The sequence below is a fragment of the Megascapheus bottae genome, chromosome 4, assembly GCF_031878675.1.
Source record: "Megascapheus bottae isolate mThoBot1 chromosome 4, mThoBot2.hap1, whole genome shotgun sequence".
Classification (NCBI taxonomy): domain Eukaryota; kingdom Metazoa; phylum Chordata; class Mammalia; order Rodentia; family Geomyidae; genus Megascapheus; species Megascapheus bottae.
Genome location: NC_143512.1, coordinates 63645185 through 63672673, shown reverse-complemented (window position 1 = coordinate 63672673; position 27489 = coordinate 63645185). Strand labels below are relative to the sequence as shown.

The 27489-nt window shown below is 40.3% G+C and overlaps 1 protein-coding gene and 1 pseudogene across 1 annotated transcript in view; one reads left to right on the top strand and one right to left on the bottom strand.

The window, feature by feature from the left end:
• Positions 1 to 27489, top strand: part of Egflam (EGF like, fibronectin type III and laminin G domains) — a 165095-nt gene that overhangs the window by 33080 nt on the left and 104526 nt on the right. The gene's annotated exons all lie outside the window — the stretch shown is intronic.
• Positions 4058 to 4354, bottom strand: LOC150064566 (ATP synthase F(0) complex subunit g, mitochondrial pseudogene; annotated as a pseudogene).

Sequence of the window (27489 nt, the reverse complement as noted above, 5' to 3'; positions counted from 1 at the left end):
GGTATCTCTCATTTAAAGAGAATCACATCTTCTTTACAGAATAGATTTTTAAGGGGCCGGTAGTTTACCCTAGTGGTAGAGTGCTTGCCTAGCATGCAGGAAGAACTGGGTTCGAGTCCTCGGTACCACATACAAAGAAAAAAGCCAGAAGTGGTGCTGAGGCTCAAGTGATAGAGCTCTAGCCTTGAGAAAGTCCAAGGACAGTGCTCAGGCCCTGAGCTCAAGCCCAGGACTGGCAAAAAAGTTATAAATCCTGTAATAATGAGGTACAGTCAATCATTGGTTGATAAAAGTAATGAGTGAAAGTTTGAGAGGAGCAGAATAATTCAGAGTTCCAAAGAAGTCACTACCCAAGAATACTTAGTATATACAATGGGAAAAATAGTAGTAACCTTATAGTGTGAAATACTGGCAAACCCACCTTGTCCAAACAACTGGGACTAACACCATCAGCAGTGAGACTTATTGACATTGTGTTCCTCTGAGGAGGGCATGGCACTTCTGTGATCTCCTGGCCCACAATGTAGAATATCAGTTTAGGATTAGAAAAGCATCACAAAGCCAAATTAAGGGACATTCTACAAAATAAGACCAATACTCTTCAAAAATGCCTATATCCTGAAATACAAGGGAAGACATATTATATTGGAGGAAATTAAGGACGTAGGACAACTAAATGTAATATGAAATACTATAATTAGTCCTGAAACAGAAAAGGACCATTACAGAAAGCTAGAAAAAATTAATCCCATGTAAATTTCCTAGATTTTGTTTTACTATGGTTATATTAGACCTATCATTGCAGGTAGCCTGGTAAAAGGTATATAAGGATTATTATTATTATTATTATTACCACAACCTTTCTGTATATGCAAAATTATTTTCAAATTTAAAAAAATTAGAGAAGTTAATTTTCTCAAACTAGGTGTCCTATTATATCATTAGAGAATTATTGTTTTAACCAAATAAAGGCCATTATTTTCTATTATTTACTTATCCAGAAACATAGAAATCCATAGAACACTGCAAAGTGTTCAGGTTCATGGTAACCATTAAAATTACATATTTTTGTTTGGCACTGAATTGTCAGGTATTTTATTCATTTTCCCTGTAGATTTTGGAATTCTTCAGGAAACAAGGCTGTAGGAGCAATGAATCACCTCAGAAACGGAAGGAAACCTTTTAAACACATGTCCTTACCAACTTTGCTTGACACTCTCCACCTGTCATCTACAGCAATTAGCTGGTCTTTAAACTCACACTTCTCAGGCAAAAAGCCAACAAGAGCTGTTCATTAGTAAGTGTGATTCACACCAAAGCATTTTACTTGTTGTTCTGGGACTCTAGACACAAATCACAGCGCCAAGAAGGTGTTCCCACTATTCTGGGCCCTGGAAACCTCCAAGCAAAGATATATGGCTGTCTCTTGGCACCCCTAGCCCTTGGGTTTTAAATCATTTGATAGAGAAATGGTCTGAAAGATGACCTACATCTTAAATCTGCTTCCTATCCATGTCCAAGTGACAGTGTGTTCCATCAAGATCCAGGGTCATTTAGCCCAAATCCACATTGTATGTTGACAACATGACAGGAAGTGTGGTTTGAAAAAAACAAAGCTCTCAAAGGCTTGGGAAGAGTTGGATGGAAGATATCTTTGAGCTTGACAGCACAGATAACAAAGTGCTGCGGTCTTCTTAGAGAAGAGGGAAGAGCGTTTCTCACATGCTCAGTCTGCAAATTTTCAGTGAGTCTCTCTCTTGGGGCTTTTCTTCTTTTCCATCTGTGTAGCAGTTGGCTGGCCTCAGTAAAGACTTGGATCTTAACTTGTGACCCCAGCTATATCTGAGCAATGTCAGGGCAATCTGTAGAGATACTTTCCCAAGGATTCTCTTCCAAGGCTCTTCTATTAGAAAATTTGTAGAGCTTTCCCTTGCCACCCATTGTTGCTTCTCTGTTGTATTGGCTCTGCAAATTTATGTAGCTCTAGATACCTTCTCAAGACCCTGTCTGTGGACCATTTCTGGACTTTTCAGTTACTTATGGAAATGCCTGTGTTGGGGATTTAACATTACTTAAAATGTGCAAGAGCACTTTGTGCAATCTATTATAGAAGTCTGTTTGATTGCTTGTGCATATGATTGCTATTAAATAACCAAATGTATAGCAATATACATAGTTCTTCCCATTCATTTGCTAAATTTATTGACTGTTTTGTGTGTGATATCGTTTAACCCTTTTCCTTATAGTTGCTAATTTTATCTTAAACGGATGTTTCACACATGAATGCATGTATATTATGTTCCGTGCAGTGGAAAAAACAAGCACAGGAGGCAAGGAAGTTAACTTTAGGATCTATAGCTTGTGGGTGGCCGAGGCAGGTCTGGAGCACACACAAATCCAGGGATTGTGCTGTTGGTCTTATAATGTGCTGCCTGAGGTCGTGTGGCTTGGGTTCTGTACCATAAAAGAAAGAATGAAGATAAGCAAGACTGAGCCTCCTCAGAATGTATGGACCAAAACCCTCAAGGAGAATTCTTATTAACGAGGAGTCTCTGAAGTGAGATGTAAAGGAATTGAATCCCAATTATCTATTAGGGCCTTTAGGTTTTGCTGTGAGAACTATTCAGGTCTGGGTCAGAGCTGAAGTGCTGGGTGACAAGGCTGAAGCTGAAGGCTGTGAATCACTCACTCGTCTTCATCTTGCCACATTCTCTCCATCACTGCCCAGCAGTGAGCAGCCTTTGTTTCTAAGTAAGTACTTCTCAGATGTATGAAGAACACTGATTTTGCTCAAATGCTAGGGCAATGAAAGGAGGTTCAACATGCTTTGACTTGTTCTTAAACCCCACTAAAAGGACTGGTAATAGATTCCCCCCCGCAAAAGGCTTACACAGAATAGAGATACCAACCACAAAATTGTGGAAGTTGGAAAATGGATACAAAGAGAACAAATGACTTAATAGTCTTTTTTTGAAAGGCTCGTGGCTTTTATTACTTTTTCTCTTAACAACCAAATTAGCAATCCATATTAAGACTGTCTATTCACTCAATACACATTCTGAAAGACACTCAAATTTAAGTTGCATTTAATCTACTTATAAGCATCTATGTAAAGTGTAAATATAAAAGAAACATCAAAATAAGCAAAACAATTTGATAGATCAAAGCCCAGATTTAAGTGTGGAAGAATTCTACTTTCTTGTTACTTTGTAGAATAAGCAGAATATACCTATGGCCTAGTTTGGGTATTTTAAAAATACCATTGACTTAATAGTCTTAAGAGAAGATAATCTTACATGAACAGCAAGGAAAGCTGCTTGCCTAGCAGATTTATACGAGAAACACAAAATTCTCAAACATTGGTAACAGTACCAGGTATGGAAACAGGCAGTGAAGTTAAAAAGAAGACTGGTTGGGGGCAGGAGTTTGGCCTAGTGGTAGAGTACTTGCTAGCATGCACAAAGACCTGGGTTCGATTCCTTGGTACCATATATATAGAAAAAAGCCAGAAGTGGTGCTAAGGCTCAAGTGGTAGAGCTCTAGCCTTGAAAAAGTCCAAGGATAGTGCCCAGGCCCTGAGTTCAAGCTCACGACTGGCAAAAAAAAAAAAAAAAAAAAAGAAGACTGGTTGGAAATGTAATTGAGGAGAAGTCAGAAGTAGTCAGTAGATCTTTGTCTATCACTTGCTGAGGTGGGCAGTTCTGGCCCTTCTTAAATGATTAGTTAAAGCGCGGACATTCACCACAGCTCAGGATTCAGAAATTTGTATCCACTGGGTGCCAAGAGTTCCTGAGCTTGAGCTCAGGACCTGAGCACTATCCTTGGACTTTCTCAAGGCTAGAGCTCTACCACTTGAGCCTCAGCACCATTTCCGGCTTTTTCCTATGTATGTGGTACATAGGGATCAAACCCGGGTCTTCGTGCATGCTAGGCCAAACTCCCGGGCCCATCAGCCTTTTTTTTTGACTCATCTTATTTTATTCAGATAACACTCTGAACATATGTCCAAGAACACTCAAGTAATAAATCAAATAGAATCAGATGTTAAGATTGGTCTTCAAACATCATAGCCAACCATGTTTGCTTGCCTATGATTTCTCTGATATAAACCCACATCCACACCTCAGTGGCCACCAAACCATTCAGCATAGCTTCCTTAACTGTGAGCTGTTTGAAGCTACCAGTCTGAGCACTATGGATTATTTTTTCAGGCTCTGAATAGCTGTGGGGATCCCAGTAGGGGATTGGAGGAAGCTGGCTCAATCCTGGTGTAGTGCCAAAATGTGGCCAATCGAGGTATGGAGATCACTAGCATTGGAGCCTTTTCCATGAGGTTTCAGACGAATTGGGCCATGGCTCCTGGACAGACCGTCCATCTCCCCCTGGAACAGCTGGCTGAATGTCCTCCCCGAGTTCCAGTCTTCTCTCCTTGACTCCCATAATTTTGGCAAACTGACTTTCTCCATTAGGTAGGATATGGGAGAGCTCTTGGCTGGAATTAGACCCACCTAATCAGAGAGATCTAATAATAACATTGAAAACAATTGAAACAGTAAATTTCACAATCAAGAAGCTGTATTTTTCTCTTTCTCTCTGTCTCTCTCCCCTCCCCCCACACACAATTGCAATAAACATCTGATTCTAGAACATTTAAATGTGAACAGAAAATTAAGGCTTCCCAAGCATCTAAAGAATGCTTCTAGCATGAAAGATACAGCCCAAACCCTAAGATAGAAACAACACAGAGGAAACTGAAACTATGAAAGGATAAAAGAAAAGCACTCACCTAAAATTCACTCAAATACCTAGACAGATGAGATACTGCCACTATAAACATGGGCAGGGTAGTATTTAAAAGAACAGGAATAATTACTTGAGAGACCACACATCTTCAAGGTTGACCACCAAATTATTGGTCAACCTACACATGTAAGTTCAACAGTCACCTAATTGTTTCAAGGCAAAACACCCCAGCAGAGCATACATTTTCAACCAGATGTCTACTTAGCTCATCCTGCAGTCTATTGTTAGGGGCATTGCCTGGCCTTTGGGTTCACAAGAAAACTGCGGCCCAACCCATGTTTGCCATTAGCTAATGGTCAGGGCCATTTGCTTGATTGCAGTTTCCTGCTATTGTTACTTTGCCAGAATTTGTACTTCTGTTTATATACACTTTGTGATTGCATTGCTGAGTAAATGATTCTTCTGACCAGGGAGAGGAGTTGCCTTTGTGGTAAGTAGTTACATCGTGGTCCCTAGTGATGGAACCATGGTTTCCTTGGGTGTTCAGGTGCAGAGTCCATAGAAGCCCTTCTGGAATCTGGGCCACCCCATGCCTTGCATTCATAAGCAGAACACAGAAGAAAAGATGAGGAACAACTCTGGGGTCTTAGCCTTCCGGAGTCTTGAAAGTTCCTGTTTTTATACTTTGTGGTAATACTTTGCACAAAATGAAGTCTGACGTTCTAGAAAGTACCATATTGTATGGAATCCCAGTATAATTATTGCACATAGGGACCACATGTAGGGAAAGCCCCGACTGACAGCATTTTAGTTTTGACCCTATTTTAGTTTTGTATGAGAAAGAAATATTTTCCAAGTGGGATTTTTTTTAATTTTTAAATTTCTTTTATTTTCTTTTACTTTATCTTTTTATTGTCAAGGTAATGTATAGAAGGGTTATAGTTACATTTGCCAGGTAGTAGGCGCATTACTTCTCACACATTTGATACCCCTTCTCATGTTTTTGTCTCCATTTCTCTCCTCATCCCCTCCCAATCATCTTGTTTTCCCCCCTTCCTTTTCCTACTTTAAATAAACAAAGAAACCTATATACAATATACCAGGTAAAGTCAGATACAGTAACAAGATGAAATTAACCATAAGTGCAAAAAAAGAGAAGAGAAATAACATAGTACATTAAGAACAACAATCACACAAGATAAAGGTCTTGTTTCTATATCCTAGAGATCCTTTCATTTAGTCTCTTCCTATATGACCTATATGTATGTAGGCTTTGAGCTATTGTAATCCTCTACTAATTATTACATATGAGGAAAACCATTGAGCCTATGTTCCTTTGGGTCTGGCTTACTTCACTTAATATGGTTTTTTTCCAAGTCTTTCCATTTCCTTACAAATAGAGTGATGTCATTCTTTCTGATAGCTGCATAGAATTCATTGTGTACAAGTACCCCATCTTCTTGATCCAGTCATCTACTGAGGGGCATCTGGGTTGGTTGCATATCTTTGCCATGGTAAATACTGCTTCAATGAACATTGTTGTGCTAGTGGTTTTAGTATGTTCTTGTTTCTGGATGTTTGGATAAATGCCAAGTAGTGGAATTGCTGGGTGATAGGGGAGCTCTATGTTTAGTCTTTTGAGGAACTGCCATACTGCTATGTCCTGCCATCACCATCTTTTTCCTTCCTTCTCTTGAAATCTGTGAGTGTTATAATTTAACTCTAGAAGAAAAGAAAGAAGTGGCTCCATTTCTTTTTAATGCCTTATTATTAACATCAAGGCTACTACTAGCATCTACTCTTCTGGCTTGAATTTGCAGTTCATACATAACTCAAAGGTTGCAGGTTATACATCCTGGAGCCTTCCTTGAGATTTCAGTTTTGTCAAGATGTGCCAACCATGAAACAATGAGTTTAGCCAACAACCTCTTTTCTTTCCACCAATGCTGCTAACATGAGAGGGCTTCAGGAGATTGAACGTGACATGCCGAGTGTACCAGAAAGTTTGGGACAGATACAAGACTTGCAGAGTTAAATGCTTCCCAGGGACCAAAGGGAAAGATTAGCACAATCCTCCTGTCTCCTCTGCCCTCATCTACCTGGCCCCAGGTCTCCACGTAGCCAGGAGCCATCCACATTTCCTATGGATCAGCTACTTGTATTTATTTTTGTTGTTAGAAATTCAAGCTGGAAAGTGTGCTGCTGGGGATCATGTATCTATAACTTTGACCCTTGTGACAGCAAACTCCCTCAGCACTCAGTTGTTACATTAAGATGCTGGTGGTTTTTTCCTCTTAAAAAAGAAGCCCAACACATGCTTTTTAGAGTAAAATTAAAATGTATAGAAACCTAGGAAGAGAAGTGCATCATCTAAAACACATTGATTTCCTCATCCCAGGATTTTGCTTTGTACAATTTTATATTGTTGATGTATTTATTTCATGAACTTCTTGGTTTAAGTACTTCAAAACAGAATCATTTCCACTTGTTAAAAAACTCTTTATAGACATGAAGTCTGCATGTAATTATAGGTCATTGAGTACACCTATATTACTGTAACTCATTTCAACTTTCTTGCTTGAATTTCTGCCCATTTAAATGTTCAATAGATAAGTGTACTGAGATGAATATGCTTGTACATGTTCAGCAACTTCCCCCCCCATATCAAATGTTATTTCTTTGGGATAAATTTTGAAAATTAAGAAAATTTAGAGTATATTAATATATTTAACTGTCGACTTACATTGCCCAATTAGTTTCTGAAAGAGTTATATCAACGTAAACCTCTAATCAAAATGTGTGGAACCAGTTGTGCCTATAAGCCCAGTGGCCTGGAGGAGAGGTGTGAAGATTGAGAGTTCAAGGCTAGCTGGGCTCCACACTGAAACCCTCAAAAATTCATACCAAACAAATAAAAATGGTTAAGGACACTCCTTGAATGGGAACTTATCTCTCCCATAAGAACTCCCCACCAACAGCAGTAGTATTGGAGTTTGAACCTGGGACCTCTTTACCACTGAGCCATGCCACCAATTCCAGTTTTCCTCACAATTTTTGGAGATAGGATCTTCCTTCCTGAACAGTCCACACCTGGTCAAAATCTGCCTATGTTGGGCTTTCCATCTAAGCAAGATAACAGGTGCATACTAATGTATGCAGGTTTTCATTAGGAAGGGGGCCTCATGTACATGAACTTTTTATGCCCAAACTGGCCTCAAAACAGGATCTTCTTAATGTAATGAGCTTAATAGGCACAAGCCATTGGTGCGGTAGCCCTCAGGGTTAATAATAAATGTACTTGTTTTTGGCAGTTATGGAGCTTGAACTCAGAACCTGGACACTATCCTTGAACTCTTTTGTTCGAGGCCAGCACTCCAGCTTTTGAGCCACAGCACTACTCCCAGTTTTTGAGTAGTTAATTGGAGATAAGAGTCTCGTGGAAACTTTTCTTCCTGGGCTTGCTTTGAAGCACGATCTTCAGAGCTCAGCCTCCTGAATAGCTGGGATTACAGGCATGAACCTCTGGCATCTAGCTAAATGTACTTCTTTAATTGCTCCTGTGTTTTGAATATTTTTCTGTGTTTGTGGGTGTTGTAATTTTGTCATTTTTAGTTAATTATCTATTTAAGCCCTTTGTTTTTCTCTACTGACTATAAAATGTTTCTATTTGCTTATTAATTCTTTATATGATAACAGATGTTAGTCTTGTCTATCTGTAAACATTTGTCACCAGGCAGAATTTTGACTTGATAGTTGTTTTGACATAAACTTTTTAAAAAAACAAAATTGTTGTATAATCTGTTTCTCCTCTTTGATTTCTCTGGTTAGTACAAGCTTAGAAGTAATTATGTTGGGGTGGATGGGTGTGAATGAAGAGAATTTTCCCATTTTATGGTTTTACAAATGTTTATTTCTCAGATGCTTTAATCCATCTGGAGTTAAAGTTATGTCGATGTGTTGTATGAATTAAGGCTAGAAATTGATTTTCTCTTCTAATTTGCTAACCAACTGTCCTAATGCCATCTGCTGAATAATTCTTTTGCTCCTCATTGATCCAAGAAGCCTTTCTTATCATAAATTAAGTTTTTATACATTCTAGGGCTATCTGTTCTTTTCTATTGATCTGCCTGTCCATCCCCATGCCAATATCATGGTGTTTTAATTATCGTTGAAGGGTATTTTAAGTCCACTGTTTCAAGAGAGAGCTCAGCAGAGCCAGAACATTATGTGAATGTGAGGATGTGGGCAATGGATACTTACAAAGACCTAACTGTCCTGTTCTCTTTGCTCATCTTTGAGGCAGGACAGGTCACAGGTAATTGCTGTTGCTTGAAAGGAGGTCCTTCAGGGTGGAGGCCTGTCCCCAATAGACCTCTCAGGCATTTAATCCCCTGCACAGGGCCTAGATGGGTTACCAGTAGTGTTCACTTCTCTGACTCTGAATTTTCTGTGTTCTACATGGAACATCACTGCCCACCCAAAGGACACATTTTTCCTTTAAATATTGGCCAATTTCCAATGTTCTACAGGCTCCATCATGGAACTTCAGTGAGATTATATGACTAGCTCTGCTCCATGAAAAGTGAACACGAATGACTTGTGTCAGGACTGGGAGGAAGCTTGAAGACTGAGCCAATTGCTCACCATGCTCTAGGCTGAGGCTTCTTCATTGGCTGGGCCCTGCTGTGTGGGCTGTGTGGAGAAGGACTGCAGCCAACCTTTGATGACTGTACAAACAAACTTTGTTATTATAAGCCACAGGTCAAGGGAGGTCATGTTATGGTAACATGGCTTAGCCTATATCTTGACTGACAGCAGAAGGTGAATCAGACATTTAGCAGTTGGTATAGCTTGAGCTTTGGTTAATAAAAATAGCCAGGACACCTCCGGGTATATGAGGGTGATTTAACCTTGCACTTTATTCAAGTACATCTCTTTAAGGTGACTTTGCGTATGTCAAATCTCATTTCCTGAGTATTGATTTTCTAACAGGTTTTATAGGCCTACTGACTCTTGTCTCTATGATTCTCCTGTTCTCCAATAACTGTGACATGACTTGCTTGTGTCAGAAAATAGAAAGCTCTTTCTATTTGACTGCTTTAGTTATGCTGATCATTTCCCTTCATTGAAGTTTTTCTTTTTTTAAAAAAATTTATTGTAAAGACGATGTCCAGAGGGGTTACAGCTAGATAAGTAAGGTTGTAAGTACATTTCTTTTTGAACAGTGTTACTCATTCCCTCATTCTCTCCTAGTGTTCTCTCTCCTGTCCCTGCCCCCTCAGGTTGTGTAGTTCATTTGCAACATAGTGTGTAGTGAGTGTCTCTGCTGAATTGGGTCACCTGTGTCCCACCATTTCTGTGCTTTCCCTTCTTCTCCCCAAGTCAGATAAACTTATATACAACCCACAAATGGTACAGAAATCAAACATAGTGACAAAAGGGAATAAACTGGAGGAAAAATAACCAAGAAAATAACTGCAAACAATACAATAAAAATTCTCTTGTTTCCATTTCCTGTTCATTTGGATAAACATCATTTCATATGGTCCCATGCATGCAGCTAAGGAGCCCCTGTGATCTTCTCCCAAGAATACCCTCCTGCAGCCTCACTGTGTGAATGTTGATAGTGCTGTTTAGTTAATCATGTCTATGTGCAATTATTTGTCCTTTACTATCTATTAGATTTACTTGATTTATAGACACAAATGATGGAAACCATGCTGCCTATGTTTACTTAGATCTGGATTACTTTGCATAATATAAGTTTTTCCAAGTCTTTCCATTTCCTTACAAAATGGGACAATGTCATTCTTTCTGATGGAAGCATAGAATTCCTTTGTGTATATATACCTCATTTTCTTTCATCCACTGAGGGGCATCTGGGCTAATGGTAAACAGTGCTTGAAGCAGAAGTCTTAATAATCAAATCCATGTTTATGTAGCCAGTATTGTTGCAGGTAATACCAACATTCACCTACAAGTGCATATAAAGTAACTTTTGTGTTTAAAAAGTTCATGTGTAGAAGTGGTGCTGTGGCCCAAAGTGGTAGAATGCTAGCCTTGAGCAAAAAAGCTGAGGAATAGCACCCACGCCCTGAGTTGAAGCCTCACAACAAAGCATACACACAAAAAAAATTCTTATGTGAAATGCTCTCATTACACTTTTTCATTTTATCACAAGACCTTCTTTCTCTCCAATAAGAAAAGTAGATGGAGATCATGATTGAGAGCTCATGATTGACCTAGCCCAGATTTCCAGCTGCTACTTCTCTGAAAGTATGATCTGACAAGCTAACTCTCTCCCCGACCTCAATTTCCTCCCTACAAAATAAGGTTTTAATGGCAGCTTCATTGAGAAAATATAGACAAATTGCCTAAACAGAATGACTGTTTATTCCACCCCACCCTCATCTTTTTGGTGCCAGTCCTGGGACTTGAACTCTAGGTGCTGTCCCTAAGCTTTTTGGCTCATGGCTAGTACTCTACCAACTGAGCTATGGCTCTACTTCCAGATTTTTGGTGTTTTACTGTAGATAAGGGTCTCACTGACTTTCCTTTCCAGGCTGGCTTTGAACTGTGATTCTCAGATCTTAGCCTCCTGTATAGCTAGGATTACAGGTGTAAGCCACTGGTACCAAGGCTAATTACATTTATTTTTATTACTCATATACTTGGGTGCTTGGTTAAATTTAACTTGAACTTCCTTTACAGGGCTCAGAGAGGATCTAACATCTCCAAAGGATTTCAATATATGGTGTTTTACTTATTGCTGTGTCTGAGTCTTTGTGGCTAGTTTTGTTTCTGTTTCATCTTCATCTCTTACTGGACTTGAGTACCAGGTCCCATGCCTCACTCCCCACATGCCCATTCTCTAATGCATCTTGGTTCATGGTCTGTTTCCATCACTTTGAAAGAATTACTTAACTTGGGTAATCCTCAGATTACCCACTCCTAAAACAGAACACCAGTGTCTATCTCGTAGAATTGATGTGAAGACAGGTGAATTAACACATCAAATGCCCTAAAACTATAGTTCACATCTGGAGAGGTCAATGCATTCTAGTTACTGTTATCCTTCATTCCACTCTGTGTGTGTGTGTGTGGTTTGATCAGCTTTAAGGAAGAGCAGCATCTCCTCCATTTGGCAGACCCAATTTCATCACATTTGGCTGCATTCTAAAGCCCACCCTCCCACAATATGACCCCATCCTGAATGCCCTTGAGAGATGAAGTCCTTTCACTATCTGTTGGAAGAAAATCCTTGCCAGGCCAGTTTTAACTCCAAATCTGATCATATAAAATTTCTCTACTTAAAAAAAAAATTCCCTACGTTTTGTGTCAGGTTTCAAGACCTTTAAAAACAACAACAAACTGTGCCTCCACAGTTTCTTAAGACTTGACACTTCAGACCAGGGACTGAATGAGCAGAATGTTGGTGATATGACTTCTACTGGCCACCGCTGTCCATGTACGAAGTCTATCTTCCATCTTCCTTTCTCAGGGTTATTCCAACTTGAGATTTTGACCTGGTCAAATCCAGATTTCTCCACTTTCTATGATCTTGAACTTGTGAATGTGTGTCTGTCTTTTCTCGCTTGCAAAATGAGTATTTTGACATTTACCTTGCAAAGCTGTTGAAAGAATGACAAAGCAATATAGTCAATATTTATTGTATGCAGCTGTGAGGATAGTGTCAACTCAGCTGGGTTTCATCTTGTAAAGCCCCAAGTTATTAAGGCGTAAACAGCCCAGGAGAGGAAAGGGTACGACAGAAGGGGAGATGGATGGGGAGGAGTTATGTTATATCCCAGCCATTTTGGGGTCCCCAAGCCCTCTAGCAGTAGAGTAACCAGCACTCAGTGGACGGAGCTAAGAGTCAGTCTAATAGCAGTGCAGTGGCTACTCTCCACCTTTGGGCTGATAGGGAGCAGCCCTGACCTTCTGTGGAGCTGAGCTTTTAAAGGAGAGCACCACATACAGGTGGGCCTGTTCACCAGGAAAACACCACACGTAGGTGGTCATAAGGAAAACACCACACGCAGGTGGTCATAAGGAAAACACCACATGCAGGTGGTCACAAGGAAATTACCACACGCAGGTGGTCATAAGGAAAACACCATACGCAGGTGGTCACAAGGAAAACGCCACCCAGGTGGTCAAGCAGTTTAAGTAGTTTTACAAAAAAAACAAAAGCAGAATTAGACAGCTAATCCTGACAGTTTACTACAGTTACACCCTCTTCTATGACTTGTGTCGAGCCTGAGGGTCTGAATCTTTTACCAGGAAGAACCTATTTTCTATTTGTCTAGATATGTCCTCTGGGTTTGGGGTGAGTAGATTCTCTTCGTAAAATGCCAAAGCCAGCCAGAGATATGGTAGCCAATAAACTACAGCTGGTATTATGCTTAGCAAAGTTCTGTGCCAGAAATGTAAAACTACGGTTTTTCAAGTTTCCATATTTGGGGAAAAAGGTTGGTTTCCTTTCCATGTTGAGAAGACAGTTAATCTGTTTGTTGGAAAACAGAAAGTCTTAAGCTTTTGGTAATTACAAATAAGTGGATGTGGCTTATTGATTAAACTCCATGTTCTCCTAACCCGGTGGCTTTACCAGGAGGGAGCCGCAGGTGAAGGCTTGCCAGAATGTTCCCTGCTGCCAACAGAAAAAACATTTAGAGGCTGGATTCCCACCCAGCAGGGGGCAAAATGCTTCTGAAAGCCTATGAGAACACAACACAAACATGCTGCCAGGTGCTGCTAGGTATTGCCAGGTCCAGTGTTGGCTTTTCTTTTGTCAGGACTACAGCTCGGATAGTCTACTCTGGGAGAGACCATAATTGCTTGGTGAATAGGACTCTGTCTGGGAGATGAGAGTCTCTTGCTCAGATTATAACAAAAGAACAAGAGGAGTGACCCTCACTGTTTATTTTAGTCATTTTATTCTATTGATTTTATAGCTGATAACAATGTCACTAACTCAAGTACAATAATTCTGCAAATTCTCTGATGCTATAGCCCATTTTTTGGTTCCAGATCAATCCACATTTGTTTGTTATTGTTCCCCAGTCACATCTAATCTGTGGCAGATGGTCAGGCTTCTCTGTTTTTGTTCTTTGTCTCTCACGCATCTGATGTTTTTGAAATGTATGGGTCTGTTAGTTTGAAGAGTGTCTTTGATTTAGGTGTGTCTGTATTTTGTCATGATTGGACTGAGCCTGTGCATTTTGACAAAAACACAACAAAGGTGATGTGTTCTTTTCATTTCATCATATTGGAAGGCACATAATATCAAATGGCTCATCTCAGTTAGTTAAAGGGGTCTCTGCTAGCTTTTTCCCCCATTGTAAAGTCATATTTCCTCCTTTTAGTACTGTCTTTATAGGTGTGAATCACTAAACCTAATCCATATTCAAGGGGGCGGGGACTGCACATTTTGTCGCTTCCTGGATTTGTATATTGACACTTTTGATCTCCAACGTCATGGTATTTGACAGTGTGGCCTTTAAAAGCTGAATAGGTTCTGAGGGTGTCACCCCATGCATACATCAGTTTTCTTATAAGGAGCTAAAAAGTCCCATCTCTCCTTCCTACTGAATGAAGATACAGTTAAGAAGGAAAGGAAGTCTAAGCAAGGCTCCTAGGATCCTGGGCTGTGAGAGACTTGGGAGTGTATGATACGAAGGGGAAGATAGAAGAGTTAGACATTGAATGCTGTTGCAGCTGAGATACACATTAGATAAATGAAATGTACATGGCAAGATCATTCCACAGGTGCCTGGGGATATGCAGGGAATGCACACCACCACCTAGAAGTACAGGTCTCACAGTGGGCTCAGTCTGGAGCAGAAGCATAAGAACTTCGTGAAATTCCATGTCCTAATGCCTTTGACCTTGACATTGGGGAGCTTTTATTTTTTTTTTACTGTAATGTATAGAGGGGTTACAGTTCTATTCGCCAGATAGAAGGTGCATTACTTCTCACACATTGATACCCCTTCTCATGGGAGATTTTTAAATACTCTGTAGCATCATCTTCCCTAGTCAGGATCCACAGCTATTGAGATGAACAGAGGAAGGGGTGTGGGACATGTTAGTGGTAGATATTGGGAACCATTGTACAGTTGAAAAAAAGAGCTGGGGTAAATTTAATTTGCAGTTTTAGGAACTATGGAAGCATGGGATGGGTGGTAGAAAGCATCTGTCTGAATGCCATCAGGTAGGGACTTAACTTCAGTTCGACAATATAGGTTTAACTCCTATGAGTGCTACTAGACACACTGTCTTTGAGGTGAATTTCTCCATCCTCACAATTAGAGACTAGAACAGACCAGTGGTTCGGTTCAGGATCCCACAGTGACAACAGCTCGTGAGATCTTGTTAAAAAAAAAAAAAAGTACAAATTCTTAGGCCCTATCCCGATTCGCTGAAGTAAAAACTTGGGCTGTGTCTCAGCATTCAATTCTAATGTTTAACTGGAGTTTGGAGAACTACTTAGATGAATGTGAATTTCCCTGTTAGCTTCTAGCTGCCTTCTTATTCAGATGCTTTTGCCAAGATTGCTAATCTGTGCATCTCTGCCCTCCCCTAATTGGTAAAAGAGCTGCAGTTGATTTCTCCTTGTAGAGCAAGAGGGGGAGGAGGAAGGATGGACATGCAAACATGGACCTTATGTGTTTTCCCACACTCGTGTGTGGGTAATAGGGGATTAGTGAGTGGAGATCTGCAACCTTCCTGATCACACTCTTGTATGATACTGTGAGAAATGAGCTTGAGTCAGCAAAAGCACTCTATCATCCTCTCACCATCCTCAACTTACCTGAAATCATGTAGAGCTGGATCTGGAAGTCAGTTACCCACAGTGGACTGCCAACTGTCTATCCAGTGCTATCACTGTCTCTCTATCTGTGGTACTTTAGTTCCTGTGAATTCTCTAGGCACTGCTTCAAGATTAAACTGGCTTAGGTTTCCTTCTTGCTTGGAAGTCACCAGTTGGGCCAGAAGGAATCCTCTGTGTGATCTCATGATCAGCAAAGCTCAATGTATGACGAAGAGTGACATGAAGCCAAGACTCAGACCTGTGCCTGATATGTGCATTGAACATTAGTTCATTTGTATGTTTTCAGTGTAGTTCTAACAAACTATTTTCTCTTGCTATTCTGACAACTATTCAACGTGTTCAAAATGCTTTGCAAGACTAGATTTTAAATCAGCTCAGATTCCTCAGATTTCTACTTTGAGAAGAGACAATGTGCAGAGATCTACTTCCCGAAACCCTGGATTGCTCCACCACATCCTGTCCCACCTTTCCCTATCTCTGCCTGAAGGATGCTCATGTGCTCGTGGACACCTGAGTCCATCATGGTGTAGATCCCTCAACACTCTGGGATGGCAGGTTCCATTTTGGAATCACATCTGTAAAGGCAGATGTCAAAGGGAAACATGACTGGGATGGTAATGGAATGCCCAATAATAGGCTGCAGGGCTGTAAGACAGTACCTTCTGCTCCTTAGAGTCCAGGTACTTTCTTAGTCCTGTGATCTCCCCCCACCTTCTCTTATTAGCATGTATTGTATAAGACAGATCTATTGTGATAAGCCCATAAATGCATACAATATATTGTAATCAAATTAACCCCCTCTATTACACATTTTGTGTCTTAAGCCCACTGTGTGTGTGTACTGGTCCTGGAGCTTGAACTCAGGGCCTTCAGGGCCTGTGCACTGTCCCTGAGTGCTCATTTTCACTCTCTCTTTCTCTGTTTCTTGCCTCTTTCCTCCTCCTTTCTCTCCTCCCTCTCTCTTTGGCTCAGGGCCAGAGCTTTACTAGAGTTACAGCTCAAGTTCTGACTTTTTATTGGGGGTGGGGTGTGGTAGTTTATTGGAGACAAGAATTTCATGGATTTTTGTGATCAGGCTGGCTTTGAATTTCAATTCTCCAGAGTAGAGAAGTGAGGATTATAGGTGTGTACCACTGGCACCCAGAAAGCCCATATTTTCATTGCTGCCTTAAAGGCACTACTTTGCAAGTAGTTGTACTGGGGGTAGTTGGGGTTTTGTTTTTTTGTTGTTGTTACATATTCACAATACTACTTTTGTAATAGTACCTATGGCAAGCTTCAAAAAAAAAATAGAAATGGGATTTTGTTTGCCTGTTCAGAATTCTCTGGCTATTTTTAGTTGGTCTGTGTACTTTCCATTGCATCAGTGAATATAACTTAGTTCGTTCTATGAAAATCAAATCACTGGAAAGCTAGCAATGTATTTCTGTCACAGATGATATTTTTGTTTGTATTTTGAAGTGTTTTTATGAATTGGTTTGCAAAACTAATTGAGTCAGAGATGAATTTTGCTCAGGAAGCTGAAGTATTTTATAAAATAAAATTACCATAAGAAATTGACCTAATTATTCAGAAGTTTCTAATGGGAAAAAAAGTTTAATACAGTTTTAAAAGCCTTCTAAAGAAGAAAGCTGAAGAATACTGTTCCCTCATAGCAAAGAAACATATTATTCAGTTATCTCTTTAAAAGTACAGCTTTTAGTTTACAAAAGCACAGATGTAGGCCCTACTCTATAAAGCATTATGAGTTTTTTAAGCTACAGTTCTTCAAAGCTAGTTTTCCATTACAGAGCATTTTTTCTTGGCATTTGTACTCATTATTAATGAAACATAAGTGTTGCCTTTGTGTTTAACTGCTTAAATCTTTTTTGTCCCACACCTAAGTGGCTTACTACATTTTTTTAATATGGAAGAACTGTTAGTATGCTTTTATATCCTAATAGATAAGACCCTTGAAGAGTTTAGAGTTCTAATCTGTATCAATTTGGTTCTTTTACTTCCTTAAGAGTTTTCGGAGATCAGACTTTGGTCTTCATGTGCCCAATGTAAATGAATACTGGACATATTTGTGATGACTCGGGGATGGTAGAGGTGGTAGGAAAGCATCAAGTGCCTGTAAGAGATTTAAACAATCGCTGTGATCCCAGTTTGTGCCATACTCAAACATCTCCAAGTCTCTGAGGCTGATAGCAGGCCATGAGTTAGGATTTTGCTTAGTGATTTCTGCAGCATTCATGTCCACTTGGCTATGAGGCACCTAGAACTGGGCCAGAGAGGGAGAATTAGGGACCTCAGTATCTGTGTAGTAGTGACTGGTGGGGAGAAGAAAGAAATGGGCACTGAAAAGGGGAGTCATGAAAAACACTCAGCCTGGAGGGCAGGAAGAAGAGCATGTCTGTTTCATGCCTCGTGATTGCTGCCTCCTTCTGGCTCCAGAAGGAGGAAAGTAGGAAGAATGTCTTCCTCTTCCTTTACCTCAAATTGTTATGAGGCCAAGTTCTGGCAACTATAGTAGATAGAAAAAAGTGTATATATACTTGCTCAAACAACACTGAAGTATTATTAGCTGGGGAAAAGAGCACAAATCCACAGCACAAGAGAAGACAAAAGGTGGCAAAAATGGAAAATCTGTAGGATAACAAAACGTCCGTGGACAAATGACAGCCTAAGAAAGCTGATGGGCTGCAGCGAGGACAAATCAGTAGGGGACTAGTTTTTGAGAAGTGCTTTCAAATTTACAGACTTGTTTCTTTCTCCTTTGATCTCTTTTTTCATCTTTCTCCTCATCCTCCTCTTCCTTCTCTCCCTCCTTTGTGAAAGGATAAATGTTCAAGTGGTAACAATGCTGATTTATAGTCTGGATAACCAAGAAATTATCAGTTCTATTACTGATGACCAGTTAGATTATTTCCAGGAAAAATAAATTAAGGAAATAGACAAACTACAAACTTACATGAGGATATCAGGTACATTCAAAATGGTTGTTGGAAGGAAAGAAACAAGAAAAGGAAGGAAGGAGGGAAGGAAAGGAGGAAGGAGAAAGGAAGGAAAGAAGGAAGAAAAGGGGGAAGAGAAGGAAGGAGGGAAAGAAAAGGAAAGAGGGAAGGAGGGAAAGAAAAGGAAAGAGGGAAGGAGGGGAAAAGAGAGGACAGTGAGATGGAGCATAGAGTTTAAGCTGTATGTTATTTTACTTTATTTCCATTTTGAAGATCTGAAAATGAAAATGCTAATGACTAGTATTGGATGAATGTTAGAGGGAAAAATGTCTTCCCAGGGGATAGGTGAGATATGTGAAGACAGTGTGTTGGGAGCAATGGGTCTCTGCAGTTCAGAAGCTCTAGGAAGTCCTGAGGCCGCAGCCCTGTTCCTCTGCCCTTACATCTCCCTGGCTTCCTGCAAAGCTTGGTGTAATGGCCCCTCTGCTTTCACTGCTGTGAAGATGTGGGAGGGGGAGCACTAGTTTAAGATCAGCCCTGCCCTAGAGAATCTAGTACCTATAGTACAAAATATTTTGCAAACTTCTGTTCTAAATTTATCGTCAGCCACCAAGGCGGGGGAGATCTGGAGGTTCCCTGTTCTATGTCCACAATACCAGGTGCTCCCTGATGGCATTTCAGTCACTGTTCATGCACAACTCCATGCGGCACTATTGGGGTAACTAATAGCTTCCTTCTCAAGCATCATCAGTTTGCTATTCCAGTTGACTTGTGATACAAGTACAGGAAATGATGTGACTATATTACCTTTTGTTGTTGTAGCTAATAGATCTGGTCTTAATTATGAGCTATTTTTAGCCTGACCATATTTAAGGGAGAAAAACTGGTTGTAAACACAAAACTGATTGTAAAACATAATGCAGACTTCATGGGATTTCTTTAGTAACCAAGGATCTTGGTTATACCCACACCCATGCAATTTTGGCCTTTGGATGTACAAATATTTCTAGACAGGTTTTTTTAATGTGTAAAACAATATAACATTCTAAGAAGAAATGGATAAATTTCTAGCCAATATTAACATACCCACACTAAACCAAGAAGACTTACTCCAACTAAACAGACCTATTTCAAGCACTGAAAAAGAAATGGCATAAGAGATCTTCCATCCAAGAAAAGCCAAAGGCCAGATGGATTCACAGCTGAATTCTGTAAGGTTTTCAAAGCAGAGCTCACACCGATACTCCTCAAGCTCTTCAACAAAATTGAAAATGAAGGCTCTTTGCCAAACTCATTCTACAAAGACACTATAACCCTCACCCCAAACCAGACAGAGATTCATCAAAGAAAGAATTATAGACCCATTTCTTTGATGAATATTGATGCAAAACTTCTCAAAACACTGGCCAACCGTCTACAACGACTCATCAAAAAATTATACACTATGATCAAACAGGATTCATCACAGGGAGGCAAAGCTGGTTCAACATACGCAAATCAATTAATATAATTTAACATAACAGGAGCAAGGACAAGAATCAAATGATTGTCTCAATAGATGCAGAAGAGGCATTTGACAAGATCCAACACCCCTTTATGCTAAAAGCTCTGGAGAAACTAGGAATCCATGGAACATTCCTCAGTATAATAAAGGCTGTGTATGACAAACCCACAGCTAGCATTATACTTAATGGCAAAAAGCTAAAGCCATTCTCCCTAAAATCAGGAATGAGATAAGGATGCTCACTCTCTCCACTCCTCTTTAACATAGTATTAGAATTCCTTGCCAGAGCAATAAGGCAAGAAGCAAGCATAAAGGGGAAACAGGGAAAGAGGAAATGAAACTTTCCCTCTTTGCAGATGACATGATTCTGTATTTTAAGAACCCTATAGACTCCACTCCCAAGCTGCTTGAGCTGATTCAAAACTTTGGCAAAGTAGAAGGGTATAAAGTTAACCCTCAAAGATCAACTGCCTTCCTTTTACCAACTATGAGAGGAACAAGGCAACAATCAGGAACGCAACTCCTTTTGCAATAGCCTCAAAGAAAATAAAGTACCTAGGAATTAACTTAAGAATGTAAAGGACCTTTTTGATGAAAACTTTAAAACCCTGAAAAAGGAAATTAAAGCAGAACTGAGGAAATGGAAAAACCTCCCATGCTTCTGGATTGGAAGAATTAACTCGTGAAAATGGCAATCTTGCCAAGGGATATCTACAAATTCAATGCAATACCCATCAATATCCCAATGTCATTCTTTAAAGAAATAGAAGAGGCAATCCAAAATTTTATATGGAATAATAAAAGACCCCGTATAGCAAAAACTATTCTTAGCAGAAAGAACAGAGCAGGAGGAATTTCAATACCAAACTTTAGACACTATTTCAGAGCTATAGTGACCAAAACAGCTTGATACTGGCACAAGAACAGGCCTGAAGACCAATGGAATAGAACTGATGACCCAGATATTAACCCACAGACCTATGGCCACCTAATCATTGATAAGGGAGCCAAAAAAAAACCAGAATGGAAGAAAGACAGCCTCTTCAACAAGTGGTGCTGGCAGAACTGGTTAAGCACCTGCAGAAAACTAATGTTGGATCCTTCTTTGTCACCCTGCATCAGGATTAACTCCAAATGGATCAAAGACCTGGAGGTAAAAGCTGATACACTGAAAACTTTTTAAGAAGGAATAGGAGATACACTATGTCTCCTCGGAACAGATTGAAGCATTCTTAATAAGGACCAAAAAACACAACAAATCAGAGAAAGTCTGGATGAGCGGGACTGCATTAAATTGCAGAGGTTCTGTATGGCAAAGGACATGGCTAGCAAATTAACTAGAAAGCCTACAGAGTGGGAGGTCTTCGCTAACCATACGACAAAGGCCTCATATCTAAAATATATGGACAGCTCAAAAATTGAATCACTCCAAAACTAATCTCCAAGCAAACAACCATCCCATTAAAAGATGGGCCAAAGACTTAAAGAGAGTCTTCTCTGAAGAAGAAATAAAAATGGCCTATATGTCGGGGTCCTTCGTCCCCAGTCCCTCTTGAGGAGGGATGGGGAAAAGCACACCCCAACCAGTCCAAGCCGCAAGAGGAGAGGGCCCACTGTCCTCCCGCACTCAGCCTTGCTTCTCCGGAGCACGAACAGAGACGCCATGCAGCTTCATCAAGGCAGGAATCTCTCAATCTCTCTCAATCTCCCCTCCTTATATTCGGTGCGGGAGCCTATCAGCACAACAGGTGGGCAGGATAAAGAGGTCCACTTGTTTACCCCTACTGCAGGTCTCAGCAGAAAGTTATTAGAATGGCATTACTCGGCCCCCAACATCTCCCCCGTTTTTATCTTAAAAAAGACAAAAAACTTAGAATATGTGGGGCTACCACCATATTAGATCGGCTGTGCCTGTCTTAGGTGTCTCCAAGCTCATTAGTAGGCTACCAGCCGTCCATTTAAGCAAATCAGACCTGAGGGGATGCACCTATTTCCCCATGGGAGCAGATGCCTGTCGCATTAGCATTCGCTTTCTGCATTGACTTTGTAGGCAGGCAATAGACATATTACAATTACAGTGCATAAAAACAAATCCAAACTGATCAATCCCATAGTGTCAAGATAAGTCACCCAAAGTTAGAATATTGTCATTTGTGCACATTACAATTCCCGCCCTCACATTCAAAGCATTCTCTGTAGGAACCACAGTGGCAAGGACAATACTCGCAGCAGTAAGGGCAGGAAAATACCAAAGTCTCTTTTACTGATGAGCGGGAAAGCATTCTCCTCCGCCTGTACAGGCACTAGTATATACTGAGTGACTCTGACTACAACAGAGAAAATAGGGAAACATTCACACAAGCCATAGGGAAAAGCAGGGCAATGGAAGAATTAGAGGAGTCTTCCAGTCCCCCCCCCCCATTTTCGTTTTCCCTTCATTTTAAGGGGCTTATGGGTGAAGATCCATTTTCTGTAACTTCTTCAAGCTGACTCAGGGGCGTCGTCTCTATATTTTGTCAGGGACTTGAAAAAGCTTTAGCTGTTTTCAACTATTCTGAACCCGAGCACAGGCTTTCTAAATCACTACCATCAAGCGTCTCTGCGCTACTTTTCACCTGTTCTTAAACTGTTTACTCCCGTATAGACTTAGATTTACCATTCACACACACATTCTCGGTCGTTCCAGTCTGAACCCATTTGGTTCCATTCTAAAATCTTAGGCCTCGCCCTACTGCTCTGGCCAGAGACTCCCGTGAGGTTCCTCCCTTCCTGGGACATTGCCTCGCCCTCCGCGAGGTTCCTCCCGAAGTGACCCGCACGCCGGAGGCGATCTGGGAATGATTAAAATCCCTTTCACACACACATTCACTGGTTTAGTCTTTGAGGAGTTTTCTTTCTTTCTCCCTGTGTCTTCTCTTTCTCTTCCTGTCTTTTTTTCTTTCCCTGTGAGCAATTTCAGCCTGTATTTTTCCTTCAGGTTTCCCTGGCCTTTTAATTGCCTTTTCTCTCTTTGTCTTTCTCTTTTTCTTTTTCCCTGGCCTTTTAGTCCCTTTTTCATTTTCTTTGCATTATCTTCCTTTCAGGTTTCTCTGGTTTTTCAGTCTGAATCTGACTTTTGCAGGTAGTTGCTTCCCTTTTTCCTGTTTATCACCTTTTTTCAAAAACCTTTTTTCTTTCTCTTTGTCCCTCTCTCCTTGTCTTCCTCCCTGTCTTTTTCTTTTTCCCTGTGAGTGACTTCAGCCTGCATTTTCCCTTCAGGTTTCCCTGGTTGTTCAGTCTTTTTGTGCCTTTCAGGTTTTCTCTGGTTTTTCAGTCTTTCCTCCATGTATCTCTCACTTGGCTCAACTCACAGTCGTGCCCCTTTCCTGCCCCACGTTGGGCGCCAATATGTCGGGGTCCTTCGTCCCCAGTCCCTCTTGAGGAGGGATGGGGAAAAGCACACCCCAACCAGTCCAAGCCGCAAGAGGAGAGGGCCCACTGTCCTCCCGCACTCGGGCTTGCTTCTCTGAAGCACGAACAGAGACGCCACGCAGCTTCATCAAGGCAGGAATCTCTCTAAAACTCCCCTCCTTATATTCGGTGCGGGAGCCTATCAGCACAACAGGTGGACAGGATAAAGAGGTCCACTTGTTTACCCCTACTGCAGGCCTCAGCGGAAAGTTATTAGAATGGCATTACTTGGCCCCCAACACTATAGACACATGAAGAAATGCTCAACATCTCTGGCCATAAAAGAAATGCAAATCAAAACAACTCTAAGATTCCACCTCACTCCAGTTAGAATGGCCAGAATCAAGAAATCTAATAACAGCAGATGCTGGCAGGGATGTGGCCAGGAGGGATCACTACTACAGTGTTGGTGGGAGTGTAAACTCATTCAACCACTATGGAAATCAGTATGGCAGTTCCTCAAAAGATTAAACATAGAGCTTCTCTATGACCCAGCAATTCCACTACTTGGCATTTACCCAATCATCCAGAAACAAGGACATCCTAAATCCACTAGCGCAACAATGTTCATTGCAGTGCTATTTACCATAGCAAAGATATGGAACCAACCCAGAAGCCCCTCAGTGGATAAGTGGATCAACAAGATATATATTTATACACAATGGAATTCTATGATGATGTCAGAAAGAATGACATTGCCCCATTTGTAAAGAAATGGACTTAGAAAAAATCATATTAAGTGAAGTAAGCCAGACTCAAAGGAACATAGGCTCCATGGTTTCCCTCATTTGTCATAATCAGTAGAAACCTAGCAGAAATTTACAAGAGAACAAAACCTAGATACGTAAGGCCTTATAGAATGACGCTAAATGAAAGGAGCCACAGGATATAGAAACAAAAGCCATATAATGAGTGATTGTTGTCCTTAATGTACTATGTTATCTCTCATCTCTTTTGCTGTCCTGTGGTTATCTCATATTGTTACAGTATTTCACCTGGTTATCTGATATATTGTATATATGCATATTTGGTTATTTGAAGTTGGATAAGGAAGGGAGGAAAACAAGATGAGGGGCTGGGGGGGGAGGGAAATGGGGACCAAGACATGAGAAAGGGTAACAATGTTTGTGAAATAATACACCTTCTATCTGGTGAATATAATGTAACCCTTCTATTAATTACAATAAAAATATATGAAAACAAAACCAATATAACATTCTAGAATGTTTCCTAAATAGGAGTGTTCATGTTGATAATACTATTAGTGGCAATTGAGTGTACCTTTTTATTTAATACCAGATCATAATTTTGTAACAGTGTGAACCAAGTCTTGTTTCCTGAATAAGCTTTGTACTTTGAGACAATTATGGATGTGTAGAAGAGTTGCATACAAAGTGGGCAGAATTTTAATACCTCCCCATCTTTTCCTCACCTTAACATCTCCCCTCACCATGGTGCATTCATCAAATCTCAAACTCTTAACTACTGATAGTACAATAATACTACATGAGCAACAGACTTTGAGTTTTATAGGTTTCCCAACTCTAAGATCCCTTCCTTTTTCCTTCTCTCGAATTCAATTCTACTCACACAGAGTGAGTAGAAACCTCTTCTGCATTTGTACACCAGTCTATCAAGGGTCACATGTAATCCACTTGACTATTGCCTCATTTCTGAATATTTTAGTGTTCATGGCTTCTCTCTCAGACAAGTGATCCTGTGAAAAACCTCTTCAGGGTGCAGCCTGCTCTTCTTTTAAGATTCTTTCCTCAGACTAACCACACTTCTCAGAAGAGCCAAAGGATAAGAACAGATTTATGACTCTGGAAATGTTTCTGTATTGCCAGTTTTTCTTCCCAAATGCCTATGCACTCATTTACTGTGCCATCAGTGACTTTTTTTTAGATTAGCACGTTGATGTCCTTGTGTTCGTATTTGTTACTCTCATTTAAATATTTTGGCTATATTCAATAGGTGAAAACAGCATCTCAATTTTTAAAAATTGTGTTCCTTTGATAACTTGCAAATTTTAATATTTTCCCCATGTGTGTTTACTAGATATACATTTTCTTTTCAGAGTTATCTCTTCATATTTTATTTATTGGGGTCTGAGTATATTTTTAATCAATATGTATGAGTTTTATAATAAAGATATCCCTTGGCCTGTCATTCTGCAGCAATTATTCACCCCTCCATCTGTTATTTTGAATTTTCTTTTTGTAAATTTTGAAGTCCATAATGAAAGTTTTATGATTTAGAATCCATTACTTTTCTTTTGATTTATTTCATAACCTCTTTTAAGCTTAGAAAGTTTCCTCCTCAAAAAAAAATCAGATTTGGAAATCCAATTACTTATCGAGGATTAGATTTCTCATATTCATATCGAGTATTTTTCCTATTTGATTCAAAGGTCTGATCTTACCACCTTTTAATTGCTAGTACAAATGAGCAGACCTCCTCCTGCTTTATGAGTAGTGAAACACCTCTTTTAAACTTGCAGTTGACAGGGCAGTAAACACCCCTCCTCTGTATTTCAGACAGAATCCTTGGGGACATCTTGGTTTCTTCCTCTCCCTCTCCACCACATGCACTCAACCACTGGGCTCAATCACTGATTGAGGCATGTGGCTTTCCCCACAACTCTGGGAAAAAGTAGGAACTGATTCTTTAGCCTGAGGCATATTTTCCCGTCCTGAGTGTGATTCCTGCTACTGTGGAGACACACCCCATGTATGTCCTTGGCATCAGTATGCCAATCACCAAAACCCCCATGTTATCTAACCTTGACACGCCTCATACCAAAGGGCAATGCCCTACTAACTTGTTTATGCCTCTATATCTCTTTATACTTAACATGATCTCAGGGACTGGCACAGCGCCTTGTACATATAGAGCACTCAATTCACATTTTAATGCATGTGAAAAAGCAAATAAACCAGTGAGAAGGAAAATAAAGTAAGACTCCTCACTAACAGAGTCCCAGCAGAGTTTGATTTGTATACTTTACAGTAAGATATGAAGAGAAAGAGAAAATTGTAATTTATTATGTCATCTATAATGCAGGTTGATTTATTACACATTCATTTCACCTTCCTTCTAGGAGCCATTACTGTAATGCACAATCTGAAAACATAAACTACACCTCCCAGACTCCCTCGTGATCACTATTCTGAATATAAATTAGACTCCACTAATTACTTGTACTCTTTGGAGACATAGAAGGCAGGAGGGAAGCAGAGGCTGATTATCTAGCCAACCAACGTCATCAGGGTACTCCGCACTCCAGTTTCTGTCACCAGCTTGGATGTTGAGGCAATTGTGGTGGCAGTAGGGACAGTAAATCCAGATGCTTCCTGGTTCTGCATCTTCACTATGGAGCTAATTCTCCTTTGCCCTCCCTCCTTTCTCTTCTCCCTCCTCTCTCCTCCTCTCCCTTTCCCTTCTCTTCCCCTTCCTTGTGTTAGTTTCTTCAGTCTCTCTAATGAAATACTATATGGCTTAAGAAGAAAGAAACTTCTCACAGTTTCCACATGTGAGATCAAGTCAGAACAGGGTCTGGTGAAGGCCTTCTTTCTGATGTCTTGCTGTGTTCTCTTATAACAGAAGGGGACAGGAGGAGTGGGGGTTCCTTTTATAAGGCCACTAATTCTATTCATGAAGCCCACGTTCTCCTGACCTAATAACCCCCCCCCCAAAGGCCATCTAATTGGAACTTACATTCAGCATATGAATTGAATGGGAACACAAATATACAATATGGAAACATCATTTGTGTGGGGAGCGCCATTGCTTTGTTACTGCTTAGAGAGCAGGGTGCTGCTACATATTCACAATGCAGCAGGAGGGCCCCGCAACACACCTACCCAAACTACCAATAATGCCAAGGTTGAGCAGTGATCTTCAGCAGAGGAATCCTCCATACTTGGAAAGAATTGTCCCAAATGAACTAACCAAATACATGTAGTTTTCATTCATTGAATCTTTGGGAGTGAGCAATGTAAATCAAATTAACAGACATATGC